At 34.2% G+C, this 17,717-nt stretch overlaps 1 protein-coding gene across 16 annotated transcripts in view; it reads left to right on the top strand.

The window, feature by feature from the left end:
* The window catches only part of RALYL (RALY RNA binding protein like), a 707,896-nt gene that overhangs the window by 332,401 nt on the left and 357,778 nt on the right, over window positions 1-17,717 (top strand). The gene's annotated exons all lie outside the window — the stretch shown is intronic.

The raw sequence follows: 17,717 nt of genomic DNA, 5'->3' as shown, positions 1-17,717 counted from the left end.
ATTTTTCAAACAAAAACCAAGGTGTCAACTCTGATTCTTCTGTTCTCCCCACAATCCAGATATAATCCATCAACATGTTTCTTGCCTTTGATATATCCCAAACCCAATCACCTTTTAGATATGTACCAATGGCCATCTCATCCAGTCCACCATTATATGTAATCTAGACTACTCGAGTAACCATCCAATTGGTCTGTGGACTTTCTACGCTTGCCAGTGTCCTTTGAAAACATAAATGTGATGATGCCATTAACATGCTCTTAAAACTCTAATGCTTTTTCCATCTTACCCATGGTAAGATTTATATATTCTATACTATACCTGGATCTTCAACTTCATCTCCTCCTCTCTGCCTTTGTGTACCAAGTCAGTAATGCTGGCCATCTTGATATGCCTCAAATGTTCCAAGATTGTTAATAGTTTGGAGCTTTGGGATTGCTCTTCCTTCTGCTAAGAAGACAGATTTTTGCTAATTTATTGCTTCCTACTTGATTGTGTGCTGTACTCAAAATTTCCCTGCCTGAGGCTTTTCCTGACCAACTTATCTAAAATAAGTTACTCTCTTACCTGCATTGTCTATTCCATTACTTCACTTTATATATATATTTTTTCATAGCCCTATCAGTATCTGGCATAATTTATGATGTACCTCTATCATGTCCACAGAACACAAACATATGAAGGAGTACATAAAAGAAACAAGCTCAAAGCATAGACAAATCAAGTTAGAAGCATGTTAAGAACATTGCATTAGGGACGCCTGGGTGGCTCAGTGGTTGAGCATCTGCCTTTGGCTCAGGGAGTGGTCCCAGGGTCCCAGGATCGAGAGGGCTCAGAGGGAGCCTGCTTCCCCCTCTGGCTGTTTCTCTGCCTCTCTCCCTGTGTCTCTCATGAGTTAATAAATAAAATCTTAAAAAAAGAACATTGTATTATTCAGTCACATAATATAACAAATTTTGGGGAAGCCATAGAATTCAGTAAAATGAGAGTGACTTCTGAGATGATAGTCTTAAGAGGGGAAAAGATTTTTACATAACTGCTTGCTACAGACCCACAAATAATCACTTTCATATAGGAATATACTTTTTATTTACCTTTCTCTAATTCATTTTTTTTTTAATATTTTAAAGAAAGGTAAGACTTTCCGAAAGACACTGGTAAGTTTTTTATTTGTTCTTATTTCCCTTAATGTCTCAAATCGGCTTGTTTACCTTGAAATGGAAATTTTCTGATAATTTTTGTTTTTCTTTCTAAGTTGAAATTCTTATTTCAAGGCCACATTCCAGCAATGTCAGAGAAATACCCATTTATTGCCTGTATCCTGAGTTTATGAAACTAGTACCTACTTGTAGAAATGTTTTGATTACTTTTTTAGAAATTAGTTATCAATATATGGTCAATTAAAAGTCTAATTCACTTACTCATGAACCATATATTTTTAAATAATTTCTATTCACAATGTGGGGCTTGAACTCAAGACCCAGAGATCAACAATTGCATGCTCTTCACTCACCAGTGAATTATAGCTAATTTTCCAGAATCTGGTGTCCTCCTACTGCTCAGTTGATTACTCTCCTGTTGAGAAGAAAGCAAGGAGAACATCAATACTAAAAATTTTGTGACTTATTTAGAAAAACCCAAGGGAAAAAAAAATGGTGACACTGAATCACTATGCTCTGAGAGCACAGAATTAAATTGTGCTTCTAATAAGATATCATTTCTCATTTCTAGTCATTCATCTCAGATCCTCTTTGTTGTATCCTCAGGTTAATCTCTGTAGCATATATCTTGATCAGCCATAATCACTCTTTCTGCTTGAATCCAAGTGAAAGACTTTATTCTTTCCATTGAAATCAAGTCTTTCACTACTTGTGTCTGAGCCGAATTTCTTTTCATACAAAGCAAGTGCTTTATAATGGTTAATAACTTTGCTTTTCAGATCAAGTGTCTGAATGTACCCACCTTTTCTAAAACTATATTTTTAGAAAATCAGGCAAGTCCTCGAATTGTTCCTTGTGAGAGCAGGTCCTTCAGTCAAGTCCTGAAGAAGACTTAGTTTTCCAGGAGGTATATTTGTTTCTGGCTTTAAATATTGTACTTTTGTTTTTGGTGAGGAGGCAAAACTTGGGTTTAGGTAAATCACTTGCTTCTTGAATTTTTTTTGACTCTCAGATAAAGCCTTCATGATTTGCAGCCCCCATCAAGCCCTACAAGCCCTTAATTTGAAGTGAATTGCTTATGATCAAATAATAGACCATCATATGAAATTGGTATTAGCTTCATATACCACAACTTGTGTAAGCATTCTTCTTTCTCTTAGAGTCAGAAGAAAATTAATACTGATGAAGGAATCCTTGCACTGGGTTAGTACTTTACCTGTATTATCTTATTTGATCTCAATGCATAGTTAAATAACTTCTAAATGGAAACAATCTTTTCATTTCACTATGTATTTAAAAATCTTTATGTACAATTTAGATAGCAAACATCAGTAGTACCAGGAAAAAACTAAACATTATATAGAATAGGTGAGACCTTATATTTCTGTGGAGGTTCTAAATATATCCTTAATCTCAGAATAGGCTATGAGTATGATGAAACCCAAAATTTAATAAATGGAAATATGAGTGGCTGTTTTGACACTGAAAGATTTTAACTTGGAAAACAGTGTGTTGAATTGTCTTTTACTGAAAAAAAATCCATCAGCAGTTTGATGGATGGATTAGTGTGATATAAAACTAGAAATGGAACATATGCTGGGAGACTACCAAAAGAGGAATGGAAATTATGAAAATGAAGAGGAAAAAATGAGGAATAGCAGGTAGGATCACTAAGATTAAATAACTGGTTGGCACAGTGGGTGAGACAGAAACAGAGAGATAGAAGAATCAAGAATGATTTCCATGTTCTGCGTTGAGGGTTTTTTTGTTTTTTGTTTTGTTTTGTTTTGTTTTGTTTTTGGATAGTCTTGAAAATCACCAGGACAGATAATAATTTCCTAAGGAAAAAGGTTTTTGTGTTAAGACAGTGAGTGCAGGACTGAATACATGTGTTAAGTTTGAAGGGTATGCCTAAGGATATGGAAGTGTTTGGATCTATAGGGTCTTGGATACACAAGTCCAAACTAAGAGGAGAGATTTGGACTGACTAGAGACGTGTGTATTCTCAGCATAGATAGTGTTGAAGCTATAGAAATGGATAAGCTGACCCAGGGAAAACATATAAGGTCAGAAGACTCTTGGCTTAAAATGGATCTATGGAGAAAACTTGGGGTCGGTAAAAAGAAGAACCTTTTGGATAAGCCCTCTGAAAATTTAAGTCCAAACTATTTTCTATAGTGCTATTTCCTCTCCTAGCTCTAAGCTCTCTAAGCTGTAGTTGACCATGGCCTTCCTAAACCTCCTGTATTGGAGGACTCTTAGCTGCAGAGTCCTCAAGTCACGTCCCTTAAAGTGCTACCGATTTCCAAACTTCCAAGGCCATTAGATGCAAATATTTTTATTGATTATAATATTTTAAAATGTCATTTATGAGAGCTTAAGCACCTTATCTTTAATGCTAAAGTTTCTTTCCATATCAGTGTCTTCTATACCCAAGGCCATCTGCCCAGTTGAGTAGCAGAGAAAGCTTTATCTACCTTGCCAGGTTTCATTGTCTGTCTTTAATAAAAACATTGGCAAAAATAGGAATGTTCCTCAGACCAAATGCAAGTCAACCATTATAGATCCAGGCAGGATGATTTTATTCACTTGATTATGTTAGGGCACTTGAAAATGTAAGACCAATAATTCTATATATCTGTATTATAAAACATTCCATGTCTTTTGGAGAAAACATCTTTTACCATGAAATTGTCATCAAATTCTGAATTGAAATTTTAAATAGTATATATTTTGCATTCTTTTCAAACTCAGATAAAATGGGAAATTATTTTAAAAGTTGCTGAATCCTACCTAAAAAATTATAGTGCTCAGAAGTTGGAGCTCAAAATACTGGAACTCTAATCTGGAATTTGAAAGTAGGTCACCGTCTAACGTCTTGATTAACTTCCCTCTCTTGGATTTTTTATTCTTACTTTTTTGGCAGAGACTCCTAAATTCCATACCATAACAAGAGAAAAGGCGCCTTGGATGCCTTGAGTGGTTCATTCATTTTATCAACATGTTAATGAACCCAACAAATGTTTTATTGAATGCAAAGTTTGTTTCTTGAGGTTTATTTCCCTTAAAGGCATATGGCACATAAACAAATAACTAAGATGGTAGGTTTTTTTCCTTGAGTTTAGACTTCTGTATATTTACTACTCAAGAGCAATTAAACAAAAATGAACAAATATACTTATTTCCTCAAACTCCAAAAAATATCTTGTTTTCCTTTTTTCTTTTAACCGACTAGGATTACTCTGGATGTGCTCAATCATCATAACATAAGCCTAAACTGAGTTCAGAACTGTAGTTCAAAGCTAAACATCTGCATGATGTCACATCTGTTGCACTTTTGGGGAAGATTTGTATGTAAATGTACGGAAATAAAAAGTGTTTCCCAATTAACAAATCTCCCCTGGAATGTCTCCCTACCTCCTTTGATGGTATCCAGTGAAGGGCATTTCACGACCTGTGACTTCAAGTAATAAAGACTCTACCTGTGACCAAGGTATGTCCCAGACCTAACTGTGAGGTAGACATGTTTCCTTCCCTGCCATTTCCTTCTTCTCTCATTTCTCCCATTTCCGAATAAGTTGACTCATTCAGACTTTTGTGCGATGTGACTCCATGCCAGGTTCTGCTGCCAGGCTGTGACACATGCTTCAAAATCAGCCCTCTCTTCTTTTCCCCACTGATGTCTCTTCATTCCCAGGTCACAGTTGGCTTTCTGAGGATATTTAGCTGATAAATACCCTTAATCATATGTTTGGAGCTATGATAATTGAACGCATTAAAGCATTTCAAATAAATGAACTGGGTGGAAAGATGGATTGTTGGCATTGCTGCCTTCCAAATACTAATCACAGCATACCCTGTGGGTGTTGTACAGAAAAGGAAACTTGGCCATGACTTAATGTAGTCGCCTTTATATGTGTTCAGTTTTTCCGCACATCTTTTGCACCACCTTATAAAAAGGATATCCCTTTTTTATCCCTGGCTTCATGCCTTTGATATGTAATGGAGGATTTCTAAGCCTTCTGTGGCAAAGAACAATTGATTCCCTCTTGGTTCACATTAGTTGGGATTCTTAAAAAAATCAGAGTCCAGCTGCGAAATCCAGCTCTGAATAATTTTTTCTAAAAAACAAATCTCTATAAGGTAAAGCTCCCTATAAAAATGAATCTCAGTTTGCTTATTCATTAAAATTTAAATTTCAAAAGATGAAATACTAATGTATCCTCTTCTTAATATTTCATTGAATTTGTATTTTAAGTTGATAATATTGGAAATATTTGTTGCATTGTTCTAATCTAAATTTAGTCATTGGAATTTTTTTTTCCTCAAATACATTATCTGTAAGATGAAACACACTTTTTAAGTGCTTAATATTGACAATTTTTTATGTGAGAGGTCATGCCTAAAGTGTCCTTTTGTACCAAAATATTATGCAGAGGTTGGAGACTAAGTCTAGATCAATGCAAATTCCTACTGATTACACTGGCTTGATTACACACATGCTATAAATAAATATTTGTGACGTGTTTTTTATTTTTAGATTATTTCACTCTTATGATGCTTACAAAAGACACAATGATATATGAACTTACGAAATCAACTATTAGTAATAGGAAGAACCCCAAACAAAAGCATAATTTATCTATAGAAATCATCTTGCTCTGAAACCTTGAATATAGGTCTCTGTTGTTGAGGAGCAGAATCTAGCTTAGAAAAAGAATATGTAAAGTGGAGAATTGATTTCTTTACATTATAAATGTCTTGCAAATGCTGAAGGAATTCGGAGAAGGAACATGATGAATAGATTGTTAATGTTAAAGTAAATCTGATGGATAGTCTTAATCCTGGTCGCGAAGGAAGTAGTGGAATTGCAGTGGTAGAAAGGAAGATACTGGAGATCCATACTGAGTAACAGGAAAGAAGAAAAACACAGACAAATGCTTGTAACAGTCTATGAAGCATGCCTTAGGAGTAGTGGATTTCAAATGTGTTCTTATCATCAGCTACCATTTTGCATCCAGAGTGATCTTTTCAAAATACAAATCTAATGTTGTCACCCTCTGATAAAAACTTTCAATGATTTATCATTGTTCTCAGAAAAAAAAAAAAAAAAAGACAGATCCTTGCTGTGGCCTACAAGTTTCTATGTGATTTGTTTCTGGCTCATCTGCAGACTTACCACTACCCTCTCAGCCTTGCTCCGTGTTCCATCTGAATGGACTCCTCTCAATTCTTTGAGCAGATCATCTTCTTTCCTTCCCCTGGCCCTTTGCAAATGCTGTTTGTGTGGAATGTTCTTCCCTACTAAACTCCCTACCACCTCACCTTACTTCCTCACTTCTTCACTCCCTTCACTTGGCTATTCATCCTTCAGATCAAATATCCTTACTTTAAGGAAACCTACTCTGATCCCTCAAACGTAGTTGAAATGTTTTACTTCCCTTTCTAGCACATATCTTCTTCTTAATTACATTTTTATATTTACTATTTTGTAACTGGGATCCGTTTCTTCTTTCTCTAAGCTAAGTTCCTTGATAACGTTGACTGTGTATGTTTATGTTAATCATCTTAGCACCTAGCAGAGTATTCATACTTTCATGGCAAATGGCACATAGGCAGGATGAGTGGTCGGATGGCTGGAGGAACAGACCGGTTTCCCTGAGGGGCTTTTTTCCTCCCATTGAAAGAGCAATACAGGAAGATTGAGACAAAGAGGAAGAAGGAGGAGAAGGAAAAGGAAGGGGAGGAGGAGGATAAAGGTGGAGAAGCTGTAGTTGCAAGCTCCCTAGAAAGAGAGTAGTTACAATTAAGGGCTGCTCTAAGGAGAAGGCACTGTAATATTTTTGTAAGGCAACTAGGTATTCATTCTCTCTAAAGTCAGACACCCTAGAGGTAGTTATTCAATGGACCAGGTTTAATTTTTTTCTAAATATAATCTAGTCTTTAATAAGCATTAAATATTAAGATACCTATTTTATTCAAAGGTTATAGTAAATGATATATTGGTTTTAAGAGAGATTTTATTTGGGGTCCTTAAAATGGCATGCTCTCATAGGTTTGTCTTACTAATAGCTAAATATTTCCCTAGTACCTTATCATTCTGAAAGCGCTTTCAAGCACAGATTCTCTTCTTTCATTCTCAGAACAGCACTGAGAGGTAAGTAATATGAGTATTTATGCCTATTCTGCTGGCTAGGAACTGAAGCTCAAAGAAATTAACTTGCCTTAAATCACACAAATGGTTTTGTAGTATATCAAGCTCAGTGTATCCTGACCCTAATTATTTTCACTATTTATTCTTGCCAGCAGTTCTTTTCATACCAATATATCAGTAGGGTGACTGTATTCTTTACCATCTAAACCAAGATACTTCTAAGAGTGAGAAGAGGTGCTATTAAAGTTTATGCTGTCAAAGCAGGTGTAAACCAGGATGATCTGGGGCCGACTTGAATGTACAGTCCTCATTTTCTGTTGCATTTGTACTTAAAGTAGACTTGTCAACTTACTTGATCTTTCTCATAGGTCAAATATTGCATAGTATATTAGTTAAAGAATGCCAGCCTCAGTATCAGATACACCCTGACATTTGAATAGGTAATGTAATAGAAATTTATTTCTTCCTCACAGAAAATGCAGTCAGTACGCTGTGGAAAAGATGGGCTGGGTCAGGGGGAGGCTCTGTTGTCCTCTTTTACCGAGGGACCAGGCAGTGAGAAGTTCTGGTATCTTTTAGTGAGTAGCTACCATGAACTTGAAAGAAGTCAAATTGGCAGACAAATGAAAAGAGAGGAAGGACGAGACTCTGACAGTTTTGTAGTTCAAGCCTGGAAGTGGTGCTCCTCCTATCTGCTTACGTGCCATTGACACAGCTAGACGAGGTGGGGCTGGGCAGCTATTCCCACCAGCAACCATGTAAGCAGGTTGTCATCTTTAATGAGCATTTAGCCTCTTTGCCGCATGTAGCTGAGTAGCTTGAAGAAGCTAATCACTAAGAATCCATTTCCGTAAAATAGAAATAGTGCTTAGTTCACACTGTAATGCAGAACACATATGTTTGTAAAGTGCTTGGAACTTTGCCTGCATGCGGTATATGCCTTGTGGTAAAAATTTGCATATAGAGATCACAGCCTGTAGTGCTAGGAGAAATCCTCTACTTGTTTTTTGGCTGTAAGATTCTGAACAGACTTTGAAAAGGTGGTACAGGCAGGTCATTATGGTAGAGTCAGTAATTGCTGAGAACAAGAGATTAGTTAAAGTGATTATAGGCGTGACAAGAGATGACTCCAGGGAAGGAGAAATTGTAAATCTGTGCTAAAAAGATGGACAGATATAGAAAAATAATTCTGGGTGATGAAACATTACTAAACCTAGAGTCCTGATTTGGGCAGAAGTGAATGATCTACCCAGTGGATGAAGAAGTGGGCTCATGGAGAAGAGTGGAGGGAGGTAAGATCAATGTCAGGCTGTGAAGGGTTTTGAATGTCATACTGGTGAATCCAAGTGTATAGGAATACCTACGATATGTGTTCAGTGTAATGAATATTGGCTTCAAAAGAATGTCTTTTATTTGGTAACTATTATTTGACTTGCTGTTACATTTTCTTTCTTTCTTCTCAGAAGGGGGGAGGGGCAGAGGAAGAGGGAGAGAGAGAATTCTAAGCAGACTCTATACCCACTGTGGAGCCCAACTCAAGGCTTCATCTCAAAACCATGAGATCATGACCTGAGCCAAAATCAAGGACTAGATGCCCAACTGACTGAGCCACCCAGGCACCCTTTGCTATTATCACATTTTAATTATGTAACATGCTATTTATATGCACATTAATTTTCTCATTCACTTCTTCACTTAGTTGTCAATGATTAATTTTCAGTTCTAGCCAGGACATTGCACTGGGTGAGGTCCTCTGGGTATAAAGATTACACTCAGAGTTAGTCCACTTGTTACAAGCTATTTGCTGAATATCATATATTTACTTACTTTTTGTTGTTATGAGTATCTGTCCAGTAGCACCCTCTTCTAATTGTGACAATCAAAAATATGTCCAGATACTATCAAATGTCCTCTGAGGGTCAAAATGATTACTAGTTAAGAATCACTACTTTAGAGCAATTATAGCAAAATAAACTCCATTGATTCAGAAATGTTATATTAGCTTTAATCAAAGTAAACTATATGAAAACAATGCTTTGAATTATTTTGAAAATAACTCATAGCTTATAATAAGAACAAAGCTGGGCAGCTCCGGTGGTGCAGCGGTTTAGCGCCGCCTGCAGCCCAGGGAGGGATCCTGGAGACCCTGGATCGAGTCCCATGTCAGGCTCTCTGCTTGGAGCCTGCTTCTCCCTCTGCCTGTGGCTCTGCCTCTCTCTCTCTCTCTCTGTGTGTGTGTGTCTATGAATAAATAAATAAAAATCTTTAAATAAAAAGAAATAAGAACAAATCTTTTCCAGTTACCCAGAAAACAAAACTCAATATGTACCTTTCATAGCAATTATAATAATATGGTTATGAGTGTAGCTTACCATTTATATCACCAGTCTGTTTTAATCCTTAAAAACACAAACAAACACCAGGAACAGGATTGTCTGTATAGTTGACATGTTTACTGATTTTAAACAACAACAAAAAAACCAACAGACTTTTTCTAGAAGTCCTTTTTCTTTATATCTTGAATATAATGCCTTTTAGAGATGTGATTTTTTTTTCATTAAATCTTCCATTCAGACATTTCAGATCACTGCTAAAAACGATGAAGCAAAAGAAAGCCTTGTAAAAGTATTAAGTGAAGAATACTGAGTTCTGAGACTACTCAGATGCTCAAGATGATGTTCAATACTTATTATTTACCAGTACCACTAAAAGCTTGTTAAAACACAGAAAGTAAGAATTGCCACATTCTAGTTGATGTTTCTCTAATAGATACATTAGATCTACCACTACATCTATTCTACTTCATTTGGTAAGTATTCTTCTCCTGCAGATCCTTTTAGATACAAATGAGATCAATGTCTGAACATCCAGTAAGGACAGATTGACAGCCTGGGCTAAAATGATGAGTACGGATAATCATTTTGGATATTGTAGTCTATTGCAGAGCCCTTTGAGAAGTGCACAGACCTTGGGGGGAGGGGTCTAAATCTTGCAGAAAACAGCCAAAGAATGCTGCCAGTAATAAAGAACACTTTTAGCAAGGCACTATTATATAAACATGTTACATTTGTTCTGATAAAAAAAAAAAGAAGGAAAAATTTTTAGTGTTTTCCTCAATATCTAGGGCGAATAGTGTCATCATACTTTTTCAACTTGATAGTTTAACAAAGTTTTCATTTCCCGGGGTATAAATCATAGATTAACCCGTCAAATTAGCTGAAATTTAAATTAGTAAATGTTTGAATTTTCCTTCCTTGGAAACTATTTGCCATTCCAGCTTTGTTTCCCCCTACTACGGAAATGTCCAGCACATCCCTTTATTTTGAATAAACCATTTCCCAACAAACTTTATATCATCCAGATATTCATAGTGGTTATCAAGTGCACAATGTTATGTTTAGATGACCATTATATTTGTTTTTAAAAATCTATTCACAAGCCTGTACAGGGTCTTGAATAGTATATGTGAGGGGAAGTGTAAAGAATTACTTAAGATAAATAAAAAAGAAAAAGAATTACTTAAGAGATAATATTCGGTAAATTCATTTTTATATATTCTTTTCTGTGGTTGACACAAATACTGCCTTTCTAAACCAGTAGGTTTTAGTAATAATATGTTTATGTATGTGTAATTTTCACTCAAATTTTCAAAGAGATTATTTAAAAATTTCTTTCCAACATCCCTCATGAATGCTAGATAATTCCTTTCATTCACCCTGTCTTGTGTACAAGGAAATATATAATATGCTGGCTGTTAAAAAGAGCATGTTTTCCTGAAGACAAAAGTCTTGGACCATCCTTCTAACATTTTTCAAATGACTGTAAGTTATCCTTACTTAACTCTTACCATCCAGAGTATACATATAATATTTAGGAAGTCTTCATCCTCTTCTGCCTTCTATCTTCATCCTTATCCTCCACTGTTCTCAGATAATAAGTATTAAAAACAACACTCTGAGGACTGAAAAGCATAATACACATATCAGGTTTTCAGTAATTAAACAGAGCTACTGGGATCCCTGGGTGGCGCAGCGGTTTGGCGCCTGCCTTTGGCCCAGGGCGCGATCCTGGAGACCCGGGATCGAATCCCACGTCAGGCTCCCGGTGCATGGAGCCTGCTTCTCCCTCTGCCTGTGTCTCTGCCTCTCTCTCTCTCTCTGTGACTATCATAAATAAATAAAAAAAAAAATTAAAAAAAAAAAAAAAAATAAACAGAGCTACTTTATATGCTGTCAACAAATAGTAATTAGCAAACTTATATGATAAAGTAAATTATAGAACCAATGGTCTGTTGGCCAGGGAAATACATGGCCTCACATGTGACAGAAAGCCTAGGGGATTTTTTTTATGTCTCTAAAATTATTTATTTTACTCAATCACTGAACCTAAATTAGTGAAAGCAGTGGCAAATGCCATCAATTTCGTCACTAAGACCATCGCTGGAAACTCCCGAGCGACACTTAGAAGGATCTTGTTAGTTCTAACTTATTCCCTAGAGCAAAGCTGAGCATAATGTTAGATAAAATACAGTACTTCAAATTATCCTTCAAACTTGCTACTAAAATGTCTGAAAGTCATTTGTGAATTGATTTCAGAAGACTGTGTGCAATATGACCATTTATTCTTCCACCTGTTGTGTGGAATTGTGTTAGATGTTTGACAATATGTATTAAGCTCTAAAGCAGCATGGAAACACAATGCCACATCAAAATAAAATAAAAGTAAAATATAAAGTAAAATAATACAGTACAATACAATAGATGGCTGCCCTTGGAAAATATCCTAATTGTGATGTAAAATATGTACCCATAAAATACCATGCAAATGAAGATACCAAATATAATATAAAGCATGATATAATGCAGATCAAGTACTATTAAAGGATAAAATATTACAAGTTAATCACTTCAGTTATGGAATAAAATATGCACATATGAAATAGCATACACTAGAAGGTGGAAAATATAAGATAAAGCATATTGTAATGCACAACATCAAATGCAACAGAAATTTTTAAAAGGGAAGCAGTATTGTAAGAATTTTTGAAGAAGGACTGAGAGGAATGTGAATTTGAATTTGAAGAGTTTGGAAACCATCTGAAATAGATGGCAAAAAAATTAGAATATTAAAGCTAAAGAACATTTTTAGATACTGCAATTTCTAATTTATTTGAATGGAAACTAAAAACATATAAATTGAAATTGTAACTTCCAGTGCTTGTGAAGGATGATGGTTAGGTGTGTAGGTTCTGGACTCTGGCTTCCTGTATTAGAATCTCAGCTTTCCACTTACTAGCTGCGTGGTTTTGGGCAACTTACTAATGTCTTTGTGCTATTCCTTTGTCAAATAGACGTAATCATAAAAAGACTCATCTTACTGAGTTGTTATGAAGATTAAATACATCAATATATATAAAATGCTTAAAATATTTCCCGGGACATATAAAGTGTCATAAAAACCAGAGGAAAATAAAAGTACATCCTATTAAATCTTGTTGTTTAATGGTTCTCAAAACCTTCTAAAAATAAATTCGGAAAACTAGAGTCCCAGTATTAGATTTTCAGCTTCTTGGAAGTGTTGCACCTGAACAAGTATTTATCCTTCCTGTTCTCTGATTCTTCATATGTGAGGAGAGCATAGGCTCTAAGTCCCCAAATAAGGCTTCATTCATATCCATTATGGCTTGTGCTCCTTCTGTCCTATTGAAGAAATGTTTGCCTACTCCATCTTGGTCATGAAGACATCCTGTCATATTTCCTTCTAAGGGGCTTCTTGTGGGGATCCCTGGGTGGTGCAGCGGTTTGGTGCCTGCCTTTGGCCCAGGGCGCGATCCTGGAGACCCGGGATCGAATCCCACATCGGGCTTCCGGTGCATGGAGCCTGCTTCTCCCTCTGCCTGTGTCTCTGCCTCTCTCTCTTTCTCTCTGTGTGACTATCATAAATAAATAAAAATTAAAAAAAAAAATTAAAAAAAAATAAGGGGCTTCTTGTTTGTTTATTTTAGTATTTACATTTAGATTTTAATACTTCTGGAATTTTTTGTATGGTGCATATTAGTGAACAAATTCAGTCATTTTCACATGAATATCCAATTAACTCCATTTTTTGAAGAAACTATTCTTTGTTCACTGTCATGAAATGTCAGTTTGGACATGGAATAAATGGTATATTAAATTATATATAATTACATATATGTATTTAATATATGTATTTCATACATATATGTAATTACATATAATATAGAATATATTTTATATGTTGCATGTAGATTTTTATTTAATATCAATTTATGTATAGCATTACATATATGCTATAGATACTATACTGTAAATAGTACCATTTTAGACTTTTCGTTTCCTTATTGTTCATTACTGGCATATTTATTTGCTTATTCATAGATCTCCTAAATTCATTGATTAATTCTAACAGCTTATTTGGGGGGAGATATTCTATGTGTACAACCATGTCTCTTGGAAATCATGAGTTTTATTTATCTTCTAGAATGTACACATTTCTTTCCTTGCCTTATTACATTGGCTAGTACCTCCAGAATAATATTGAAGAGTAGTAATGGTAGCAGATGTTTTTCTCATTACATGAGAAAGATGTCAATATTTGCTATTAACACTTACCATAGGATTTTATTTTTGTGGGAACTCCCTACCAAATTAAGGAAGCTCTTATACTTTGCTATTAATTTTTATTGAATTACCTCCAATATATTTTCTGTTTGTATAGAAATGAATAATTGATTTTTCTCTTGTATTCTGTTAATGTGAAGAACTGGAAGTTATCTTTTAATGTTAAATCGATTTCACACTCCTGAAATCAATGCAGTATGTTTTCTTTTTTCTTTTTTTTAATTGTTACCTCTGTGTTTGCAGTAGAGATTTAGATATTGGCCTGCAGTTTTATTTCTTGTTATGTTCTTACTGATTTTGCTATTGAGGAGATGCTGGTTTCATAAAATGAACTGGGAAGCATTCCTTCTTTTAATGTCTCTGGATGAGTTTACCCATGACTGTGTTATTTCTTTATAAACATTTGGAGAATTCACCATTAATTCCATTTGTGTTGAAAGTATGTTGTGGACAGATCTTTTATACAGATTCAGTTGCTTTAATGGACATAAGACTATTCAGATTTTTATAATTATTCTTGTGCCAGTTTTGGAGAGAGAAGTTTTACAGGGGACCTGCTAATTTGATTATTCATTTTCAAAGGTATTGGCATAAAGCTATTCATAATGTTCTCATGTTTTATTGTCCTTAGGATCTTTAAGTGATTCTTTTTATTTTCTACTTTCAATGTTAGCAATTTTTGCCTTCTTTCTTTCTAGTTACCTATTCAAATAACCAAAATTATGGCTTTGTGAATTTTCTTTGCTTCACATTTATTTTTGTTTCATTACTCTGTAGCTTTATCTTTATTTTTTTTTCTTCTACTTGTTTTGTCTTAGTTTGCTACTCTTTCTGTAACTTCATGAATGAAAACTTATGTAACTGATTTTCAGCGTTTCATGTTTTCTAAAACTGAATTTAATTCTACAGTTCTCTCTGAGTACAGCTTTAGTTTCATCTTACAAGATCTAATACATCGTACTTTCAGAATCAATTAGTTGATAAGTATTTGCTAATCAAATGGATATTTCTATTTTGAGCTATTGGTTATTTAGAAAGTGTGTTATTGAATTTATAATTTTTATAATTAACGTTAGCTTAATTTCACTATACCTAGAGAATAAATCAGTTAAATTCAATGGGACCGTTATTTTTTTATTTTTTATTTTTTGCTCTCCATATGGTCAGTTTTCATAATTGTTCCATGTACAGTTGACAGATGGCATATTGTTCTATACAACCATCTCAGTGTGTCACACAGGCAAAAATCACTAATTAAATTTATCTGATTTGTTGTATCATTATTGATTTTTGTCTTCTTTTCCATCAGTTATTTAGAGAAGTGGGTTATGACTATAGATTGATTTCTTCATCTTTTGAGTTTAATTATTTTGCTTTACATATTTGAAGCAAGAATATTTGGTAAATGCAAACTTGAAATTGTATATTTCTAATGGATTAATTCTTGTAGTAGCTTGATATATCTCTGTCTCTAGTAATTATTTCTTATAGAAAAACATTGTCTAAACTTAATATAAGTTAACTTTACTTCTTTTGATTAATTTTTGCATAGTATGTCAGTTTTCATCCATTTTAATTTTAGTGATTTTGGATCTTAATAATTATAGTGTGCCTATAAGCAAAATATAATCCTTTTAAAAACAAAGCTTGATAGCCTTTTTCTTATAATTATAATTATCTATTCATATTTAATTAGTTACATATTTGAATTTATGTCCATAAGTTTTCTGTTTTTTCTATTTCTATATGTGTTGCATGTTAATTTTTCTTTCTTGTCTTTTTTAAGTTAATATATTATTATTTTGTAGTTTCCATTCTGTTAGCTTGTATGTTATACATACTTTTATTGTTCTTAAAGCATTGCTCTAGAGATTGCAACAGATATCTTCGAGCATTAATGTAATAGAAATTATCCTTCACACTAGTTTCCAAATAATCCTGAGTTCATACAATATGTTTTTTATTCATAGACCCCCTTATTTTTTGTGTTATAATTGTCATGAATTTTAATTTTGCACATTTTGCCTGATTTCTTACATTTTTGTTTGGAAATTTTCAAGTATATATAAAAGTGAAGAGAATAGCCTAATCAATTAGATATACACATGATCTTATCTTAGCAAAATAACAAAGCACAACCATATTATTTTTTCTATACCTTAACCATTTCCTTCCTACTCCCTGGATTGTTTTATTTTTTTTTTTAATTTTTTTTTAAATTTTTATTTATGATAGTCACACAGAGAGAGAGAGAGAGGCAGAGACATAGGCAGAGGGAGAAGCAGGCTCCATGCACTGGGAGCCCGACGTGGGATTTGATCCCCGGTCTCCAGGATCGCACCCTGCGCCAAAGGCAGGCGCTAAACCGCTACGCCACCCAAGGTTCCCACCTGGATTGTTTTAAAGCAAATCCCAGACATATTTAATCTGCAAATATTTCTATATATATATATATGTATATATATAAATATGATTTTTTAAAGAAAACATAGCCACAATATCATGATCTCACCAAATACAATTCTACAATTCCTTACCATCAATATCATAATAACTCCCTGTTTTTAGAATTTATTCTTTTTATTAATTTATTTGAATTGGAATCCAAATGAGAGACAAAGATTGGGATTCATTGATATATCACTGAGTCTCTTAATTTATAGTCTTTTCTAATATATTCCCCATCTCCATTTGCATTTTATCTGTTGAAAGAATTGGGTCATTTGTCCTAAAAGTTGCACAACTTCTGCAATTTGGTGATTGCACCCTGTGGTATCATTTAATGTGCTTCTCTGTTCCGTGTATTTCCTGAAAATTTTTTATTATATCTAGAGCCTTGGTCAAATTCAGGTGGAATGTTTGAAGATTTTTTCATGGGTAACTCTGTGTATGTTCATCAAAAAGTACTGTTGTTTTCTTTCCTTTTGTGATGTAAACAGCTACTAAATATATATATATAATATATATACATATATAGTAATTATGGTAATTTACTTCTATCATTTATTTTCTTTGCTTATTAGCTAGAATATTCTAAAAGAGAAATTTCTTTCATTATGTATTTGATTACCCTGAGTTACTACTGTATAGAAAGAAAAAGGGTATCTTGATTTTTTTCCTTTATACGAGTATTCAGAGTAAAGTGATTCCCTAGAATTCTCTAAAGATTAAAATGAATTTTTAATTTTAGTAAGCATTACACCTATCACTGGGCTTGAACTCACAACCCCGAAATCAAAAGTTGCATGCTCTACTGACTGAGCCAGCTAGATGTCCTTAAAAATCTTTAATAATTTGATGAGCTCAGTAATTAAGCATAATTGATAACTTATCTATCCCTTTCAGCTTTTTTCTCCATTAATGGTCAAATTATCATGACTTTGCCTTATGGTGCTGCCATATTCACATTGTTTTCTTAGTTATTTTTATTTAACTCTAGTTTTCTTTGATAATTTCCTTTATTCTGATATGATAAAATATTCCAGGATCAGAATTCCCTTCTCCAAACTGGGAATCAGCCAGTTTTCCAAAGAGCTTTGGTACCATGGGAAGAGTTACTTAAGTTCAACATTCTGGGTACTAATAAGGAGGAGGCTCGTTGCTACTGAATCATTATTCTCAGTTGTTTCAGAAAGTAGAGCTAGGAAATGCGCACACACACAAACATACGCAAATACACAAACACACACACAGACCTTAAAGAAAAAAGTAGTTCACATTTATATTTATCCATCCTGTTTAAAATCAGGTCTACAGGAATTT

This window comes from Canis aureus, chromosome 28, assembly GCF_053574225.1.
Source record: "Canis aureus isolate CA01 chromosome 28, VMU_Caureus_v.1.0, whole genome shotgun sequence".
NCBI lineage: Eukaryota > Metazoa > Chordata > Mammalia > Carnivora > Canidae > Canis > Canis aureus.
The sequence above is the reverse complement of the archived record's forward strand: the minus strand, read 5'-3'. Positions and strand labels throughout refer to the sequence as shown.